Source organism: Lactuca virosa, chromosome 8, assembly GCF_052849685.1.
Source record: "Lactuca virosa cultivar CGN04683 chromosome 8, Lactuca_virosa_CGN04683_v6, whole genome shotgun sequence".
Lineage (NCBI taxonomy): Eukaryota > Viridiplantae > Streptophyta > Magnoliopsida > Asterales > Asteraceae > Lactuca > Lactuca virosa.
The window spans coordinates 108,931,988-108,940,375 of NC_136433.1; the positions used below are offsets into that span (position 1 = coordinate 108,931,988).

The window sequence follows — 8,388 nt, forward strand, 5'->3', positions numbered from 1 at the left end:
GCGGACAACCAATGAGGGATGATCATAATAGAGTTTACAAGTCGCTTTCAGATGTAATTGAAGGCAAAGAAGGAAGAGTTCGCGAGACTCTGCTTGGTAAACGGGTCGATTATTCAGGGCGGTCCGTGATTGTCGTGGGCCCTTCACTTTCATTACATCGATGTGGATTGCCTCGCGAAATAGCAATAGAACTTTTCCAGGCATTTGTAATTCGTGACCTAATTAGAAAACATCTTGCTTCGAACATAGGAGTTGCTAAGAGTCAAATTCGGAAAAAAAAACCGATTGTATGGGAAATACTTCAGGAAATTCTGGATGACCATCCTGTATTGCTGAATAGAGCGCCTACTCTGCATAGATTAGGCATACAGGAATTCCTCCCCGTTTCAGTGGAAGGGCACGCTATTTGTTTACATCCATTAGTTTGTAAGGGCTTCAATGCAGACTTTGACGAGGATCAAATGGCTGTTCATGTGCCTTTATCTTTGGAGGCTCAAGCAGAGGTGCGTTTACTTATGTTTTCTCATATGAATCTTTTGTCTCTTCTCCTCCCGCGATAAGGACGTGTCTAAGGATGCTACTTCGGGCGGGCGTGCTTCTTTCTATGGGGGCGCGCATCACTTTGGACGTGCTTTACTTTACCGGCAGATGCATGAGTCGGAACGTAATAGCTAGGCACGTCGTGGGAGGAGAATAAGCAAAATCTATTGCATAATCCAAGTAAAAGTGAACATCTCGCTAATCAAAATCATCATCACGAGCAGTAGCTGAAACTGCTAGTCGATCTACCAGATCAACTTCTGCCTACCCCGCCCGGTCAAAGATCGCCGGGAGTCTTTATTTTATTTTATTTTTTTAATAGGAAAAATGAATGAAAATAAAAGCGGAGGCCCGCCATCTGCTAGCATTGTGGTTTGGAATCGATTCTTTATCAATAGCCCACCCTTTCTTTGAACCTTGTCAATGATCGAACTTAAATTAAAGATATGAACTGAGTGCCATTTGATGAGTAACTGAGAACAAAGGAGAGAGATATGGAAAGAATGAAGTAATGAAAGAGGAAGTCATTGCTAGTAGTAACGACTTGTCACGATCCATTGGTTCATATAGAATCCATGTCCTAGGTGTATCAAAAAACATTCTTTTCACTAAGCGTATATAATAAAATAGAGTGAAAGGGTCCACCCCGAAACCAAGGGGGTACTAACTAACAGCTGAGTCCTCTCCGAACCGCAGGAGATAGTTGCCCATCATACGGCTCACCAACTTCACTTGCCTCTATGGGGGCTCGCTCCGGGCAGGTTCGGATCACTTACAATACATGGCTCTACGAAGGAAGGGCTTGGGTTAGGAGCGTTTTCAATATGATTCTTTTCCTGTATTTGTTCGATGAGAAATGTGAGTCTGTTTTGTCCACTTTCTCCATCCCCCTCTATAAAAATGAAAAAAAAAGGTAATGGAATTACTTCTTATTCCCGTGTTTGATCTCTTCCATCGCGGCCTCGCTCCTTGTCACCTATGTTGAAGAAAGGTTTGGAACCCTATAGAGAATGAAGAGGGGCCAAAGATCTTCCTCTCAACAGTGCTTCTCGAGGCTCCACTCTCCCCCCTGAATAAGTAAGGCCCCGTTAGCCTGGGCGAAGATGAGGATAAAGAGTAAGGATTGAAGCCCCCTTAGCTCTGCCAGGCACTGGACAGGGGTTAGCTCTGTAAATGTGTAGAGCCAAGTGTAGTGTGGTGTAGTAGTAGGCACTTCTAGGCCCCTTCCCGGCTACTGGATCACTCCAGTGCTTCGAGTACTACGGACCCTCTGCCATCCATTGCAGCAGAGCCCTTTCATGAGCGGGGGAGGGCTAAGCACAGTTCTTTGAATCAAACGTTGAATGAAATAGATTCTTTTTTCGATATCAAAATAGAAATCGGATAGGATAGATGGATGGATCTATCTTTCTATTTATATATATTACTAAAAAAAGGATTTTTCTAGTGAAGTAGCGTAGCAAGAAGCCCCAAATCCTTGATTTGGCCAGGAAAGACTGCACTGCTTTGGGCCCAGGAAGCGAAGGGAATGAGCTCGGCTGCTTCTCCTCCAAACTTCCTTTTCTCCGTGCCCGTTCCGCATGCGCTTCGCGCGCCATTGGCGCTTTGCTCTCCTCTTATTCTTCATTGGACGGTTCGGATGGACTTCGCCGTTCTTTCCCAACTAAAATAGAAAAGGCTGTATCACATCGAGATGTCGATTCGTTTTCCGCCCCCAATGAGATGGGGAATTTATAACTCCCTATTTAGACTTTTCGGCCCTTCATCTTTCTGAATCGAGACCCGGCCCGGCTCGCGTCGTTCCAACAACCGGCGGGGAGCACCTCAGTAGACGATCGCGTACAGTAACTGGGAGTCCTATTACACCTAAGGCCAACTTCAATTCACCAAACCAAGGTTCATCTCGTGTAGTGATTGTGGACTCGTACAAGGATATTGAGTAGACGGTTGATGTATCAGACTCGACCCTCTCTTTCGTAGCATGCATTCCCATCCGTGTCGCAACTGATTCGGTAAGCTACGTGTCCGGTCCACGGAGAACTGCCTTCGGTCCCCCAAACTGACTTACTCGTGGCAACCTTCCGGCCGCCCAACGACCTATAACGCTAGTCACTACTCCCACTGGGGCTAGGAAGTAAGCCCCACAACCCAAAGCGGCGAAGAACAAATAGAATTTGCTACAAAAGCCTTCTAACGGGGGTATTCCTGCGTATGAGAACATAGTAATGGAGAAGGTAATAGCCGAAATAGGATTCGTTTTGGCTAGAGCGCCCAAATCCGCTATATACTTAACACGGCTTTGCCGTAATGCTGAAACTATGGCGAATGCATCTATCGTCATTGATGCATAAATAAAGATACCAATTAGTAGTGATTGAATTCCTTCTATGGTTCCACATGAGAAACCAGTACGAATATAACCTACATGTCCAATTGAACTATGAGCTAGAAGTCTTTTTACTTTCGTTTGGGCCATGGCGGCCAGCGCTCCTAAGATCATAGAAGCAATGCTGCAGAAAAAGAAGATTTGTTGCAATGTAGCTCCATAAGAACCATAAATAGAAAGACGTGAAATATTAGCAGAAATAAAGATTTTAGGCGCAATAGAAAGGAATGTTGTAACCGGGGTGGGTGAACCCTCATAGATATCAGGTGCCCACATATATAGAGTCAAAAGAGATATGGAATCCGAAGGGGAGGGGGGTTTTCTTCGGGGCTCGAGAGATGGAATAGATAGGGCCCCACAAGTTTTGAATTCGCCGCTGGTCTATCGAGAGGGAACGAGGAATTCTCAACGAAAAAAGTGCTCTCTGAAGCGAACGTGAAAGTCGTTTCCCATCAGACGGCTGTTCCCGTAACTCTACTCTCGACTTGGATTATATATCCAATAAGGTCCGCTCTCGTCCATTCCACACGCTGCCTAGCAGAGGCGTGGTTATCTGAAGTGGATTCTCTCTTTTGTAGTAGATGCCGAACCTGCTGCCCCATTGACTAAGAGGGGGGCGGGCGCAGCAGCTACATGGACCCCTTCCTTTCTGTTGTTGCCAGCGCTTTCCCGGGCCGAGCCAGAATTCTTTATTAGAAAGGGCAGGCAAAGCCCGAAGGCTGCTATCCCAATAGGCCAGCGAGGAGAGGGCCCGACAATCATACCACCCCGCGGTCGAAAAAGCGTGTTCCCTTCAGATAAGACGCACCGTAGGCCATCCTCGGCCTTCTTCGTTTTCGATGAAAAAGAAAGAAAATCTCGATCTCCGAAAGCCTTTTCCTTCCCCCGCCGCATCTCCCTCCCTTCGTCGAGCCTTTCCTTTAATGGTTGGAGGAAGCATTCCCTTATCTGAACTTGGCGGGCATTCTTTCCAGCCTGACTCAAATACAAATAGGAGGTGGGTTTGTTTGGTTTGAACATAGGCTCAAACATTATTTGAAGGGTCCTAGCTACGCCATGCGTTCAATAAAAAATCTGGAAAGGAAAGCAGCAGGGATGACAAAAAGAGAGCGCTTTCCTGCACTAAAAAAAAGGACCTAAGAGAAGAGCGTCTTCTCTTAGCTTTCTTCCTCCCGCGCCCGCCGCCGTCCGGCCCGCGTTAGAGGGGAAGAAAAATGGAGAGAGAAAGAGCAGATGGATTCTATCCCCTATATCGAACACTCATTCCTATCTATTGATAGAAAGATCTTCGTCAAATACCGGACTTTTCCTTTTTTTGTTTTTTTAGAATTCCTCATATCCAAGGCAGCTTATCACAAGCACCCCACCCCATACGACTTGTTGGGGGGCCGTTCGCCTTTTGAATCAAACAAAGTAAGTAGTAGGGGCTTCATAGCAACTTTCATTCTAAAGGAAAGCGAAGAACCCACTTTTAGTCAATAAGAGCCCTACTTCCCTCGAAAAACCTCATCACTTCAATTCAAGCGCAAACCCATTTCTTAGTCACCGGGCTGAGCGCACCTTTGGTACTTCAGTAGGGCGAGCTCTTTGATAGTGACTTCTTTTGGGGCGACGAAAGGCTACTTCAATCTAGAAAACAGCCGGAAACTCGAGAGGGTCGCCTTTGGGAGCGTTCGCCGGTAACCATCACGACAACATAAAAAGGAAGGAGTGAGGCTGACTGAATCCAATCCATAAACCCAGAAACGAAACGAAGTTTGTTCCCTTTCGTCAAGTAGGTAAAGTAGGCATACGAACCACTTTAGCTTTGCCTTAGACTCTATTGGAACAAAGCAAAGAAGGAGGCGGAATGGAGAAAGGAAAGGGACAAGGGCGGTCTTGCTTGGCGCGAAGGCTGCTGGTTCGGGGGTAGAGTACAGTACTAAAGGTCCTCGGACTTCCAGGCGGTTTTTCTTTTGGGCAGCTGTTCACCGTTGGATCTCGCCAATACAGCCCCCTATAGTTTCCGTTACCGAGATATCTTTTTTTGTTTTTTCATTGTTCCCAGGTATTTTTTGGGTAATCTGCTCCCATGCTGCAAACAGTCAAATCTGAACTTAACCTTGTCGCTCTTCTTTCTTTCCTCGCGAGCAGGAAGCACACCAGCAGCGTGCGTTGCGTGATTCTACTGTGTTTTTTTTGCACTTGACTGGGTGGACAGTTGACCGGAAGAGAACTTAGATTCGCCCGGCCAGCAAGCGGGCGGCGTGCTTATCTTGTGTGACAACACTACAGAGCGAGTGGCTCTTCTAGGCGGGCAGCTGTGTGACAATACTACAGAGAAAGCGGCGCTTTCGTGTAACATGCTATGGTCTCAACGCCCTTACGAGGTAGTGATGAGTTTCACGCGCTCTAAGCCCGGCCCGCGCGCGGTTAGGAAGATTGGCCGCAATCTGAGCGGTACCACCCACCCTACCCTACCACCTATAGGCGGCCGTCCGTCCTACAGCCGCCCGAAAAGGAACTGCAGTGATCTTGAATAGGGATCCTACGGCGATAGAGAGAATCCCCATAAAAATACCACTAGATCGAGCACCAGTGATTTCGTATCCGGTCAAAATCTTGGCTAATTGATCAAAGTGGGTAGCTCCAGTAGACCCATAGATCATGGAACAAATAGGGTGGGTAGGCCCAACCACCACACTACACGTATAGACGCGAACCCCCCTCGTTACCGTACGTGCGACTCTCACCGCATACGGCTCGCACAAAGACTCCTAAATTCATCCCGAGCCTTTTCTTCCACCTCTCCTCTCCAATCCTCGATCAAACTTGCGTTCCCCAGGCGCTATGAAATGGGGGTCTTTCCTTCGCCTATCGTATGTATCGGCTTGGCTTCATACCGAACCAAGGAGGCATTCTAGCGGGCGCGTGTGTGTAGGAAGGCCGACGACTATATAAGCTAAAAGACTACGACTACAAGCCAAGCCGGAAGCTACTCGCTTCTATTCTCGTTGGGATTGGATATGGATGGGGAATCTATAGATCGTAGTAGCTCTCTAACTAACATACGATACAATTGAACTTCACGGAACGGCCAAAGGAGCTTCGCTCGGTTGGCCTTCCTACGCTGACGAATGCCTCTTTTCTCTTCTCTGAAGTCTACAACAAACAAGTGGGAGAGGCAAGACTCGAACCTATGTAGAAAAACTTCAATAGATTTACAGTCTGTCGCTTTTGACCACTCGGCCACTCTCCCCTTCCCGGGCCGAGGCCCCCCTTCGTAGCTTCTGGCGAAGCTGCGAGTTCATGAGCAAGTGAATGAACGAGCCATGTTCCTAAAAGGAGTGACCATCTTTCTTTTCTTCCCTTTCCCTATCCCTTAAAAGCCCGGTTGGGCGCTAGCGCTTGACTAATAGAAAGTCAGGCTCTTCTGCTGAGCGAAGCTGCGAGCCTACCCTTCTCGAGCCTACAACAATAGCTTACGCTTACCAAGCCTCAAAATAGGGCTACAGCAAGCAAAGCAAGCTTTCCCCCTTCGTTTGTTGTGGGTCGCGCCTCACCGCAGGCACTGAATGAATGAAATGAGTGGAGATCTTCCTTCCCCCTTGCTAATTACCAAGAACTTTGTTGCCACTAGTGGCGAAGAATAATTTCACCATTAAAAAAAGAACTCGGAGCCTAAAGTAAGTCTACAAGAAGCTGGCAGAGCTTTAGCCATTGGACCACATCGATCTATCCTACCTAAACAGTAAGCCTTTTCTTGTTCGTTCTTCGAATGAGGCTAGTGGGGACTAATTCCTTCCGACTAATGAAGAGACTACTCCAGTCTTCCCATTCATTCCCATCCTTCTTCTCCCTAAGAATTGAACGAACCAAGTTCACCTATTCGAGAGTGAGGAAGAAAAACCAACAAGAAACTTCCCACTTTTTATGTCCTGCGATTCTGCTAGTTTAGAAACTAAGGAGAAGGACAGGGGGCGCTAGGTCAGAAAAGCGAGAACTCTAAATTCTCCCCAAGTAGGATTTGAACCTACGACCAGTCAGTTAACAGCCGACCGCTCTACCACTGAGCTACTGAGGAACAACGGACTTAAGGAAGCCGACTCTCATTCTTTGGACCAACCTATGACCGAACAAAAAGGAGTTCGTCACCCTCACATACACCGGGAAAAAGGTTACGATAGCAAGCCCCTCCCCGGCCGGAGAGCCTCCAGGACAAGGAGGCGGCGATCAACCATCCACTCTCGAGATTCGTATGGATCAATCGATCTTCGCGTCCTGACAGTTCACTAAGTAGACTCACTCTACCCAGGGGCAACAAAGGCTGAAACTCTTCCTGCCAAAAACAAGGGACCCACTTCTCATCCTAGGAGTTAGCAGGTATGAAATAGTCCCATCTCCGTCTCTCCGAGTTTCTACTACTAAGTAGCACTTCTGCTATTCAATCATAGAATCGATTCCTGAAAAAGCCCTATCTTATTACTAAAGCGCTATCTATAGGCATTCTTGCTCGTTAGCGCTTTAGTTTGATTGCAGCTAGCGCGCCCCTTTTCTTTCCACTTTCTCTTAGTCAAGCTTTGAAGCCCCTACTGGGATGGGATCCTTGAAGAAGCGCAGGTTTGGAACCCTATATACAAGGGGCTGGTCTCGATCCCGCTTGGTGGTGCCCCTCTGGATTATTGTTGACTCAACATTGATTTCGTGCTTGAGTTGGAGGGCTCTACCTCCATCCATCGAGTCAAGTAATTCGCTATCGGAAATTCTTCCGCCGCCTATCTCATGCTTCTTCTTTCTCCGAATCGGTTCCTAGTGTCAGTCAATCAAGATTCGCCATCAAGGGGGGGAGGACCCACTTTAGGTTAGGCCGGTCTCGTCATTCACTCAATTCCCCCGTCCATCGATTGATCACGCGAGTACGCATCCAGTCAGCGCATAGCGAATGAAAAAAGCGTTCATCCTGGATTCTCTTCCTAAAAAAAATCTCTATCAATTGATCCCTATTCATTCGGTCAAAGTCTCCACGGCCTTTTCACGCCCCTCTACCATGTTGATAGGAATCGGCAAAGACCTTCTTGTACACGTCCTCGAGGGCTGCATTCATGGCAATCATCACTAGTTTCTCCTGAGGGCATGGTATGGCTTTGTTCTTGGTCTTGTTTAATAGATGTCGAGTGCCGCTTTTCCCCGTCCGAGAATCTCCATCTGCTCTAAGTGGGCGAGCTAGAATCCTTATGTCAGGTTGGTTGTTCAAAAGACTTTCTCTTTACCTTACCCTTTGCATATTCATCTTTTCGAAAGCCCAGACCCATTCTTCTGGATCTGCATTAGTCCTATTCCGGGTGCAAAGCCTCTTCAATAAAGACCTCTTTCTTTCTCCCCCATTTCTTATTTTGTTGATTGAAAGAGAATAAGCGCTATCCATTGAGTAAAGTCAAGGGAGGGTTTGCTACAGTGATTCGGGTGGTTGGTGGCCCCTTCGA

The 8,388-nt window shown here is 47.3% G+C and overlaps 1 non-coding gene across 1 annotated transcript; it reads right to left on the bottom strand.

Annotated features, from left to right (window-relative positions):
- Positions 1-6,917: 6,917 nt before the first annotated feature.
- Positions 6,918-6,989, bottom strand: TRNAN-GUU (transfer RNA asparagine (anticodon GUU)). Its single transcript has one exon. It is a non-coding gene; the product is annotated as a tRNA-Asn (tRNA).
- Positions 6,990-8,388: the final 1,399 nt, after the last annotated feature.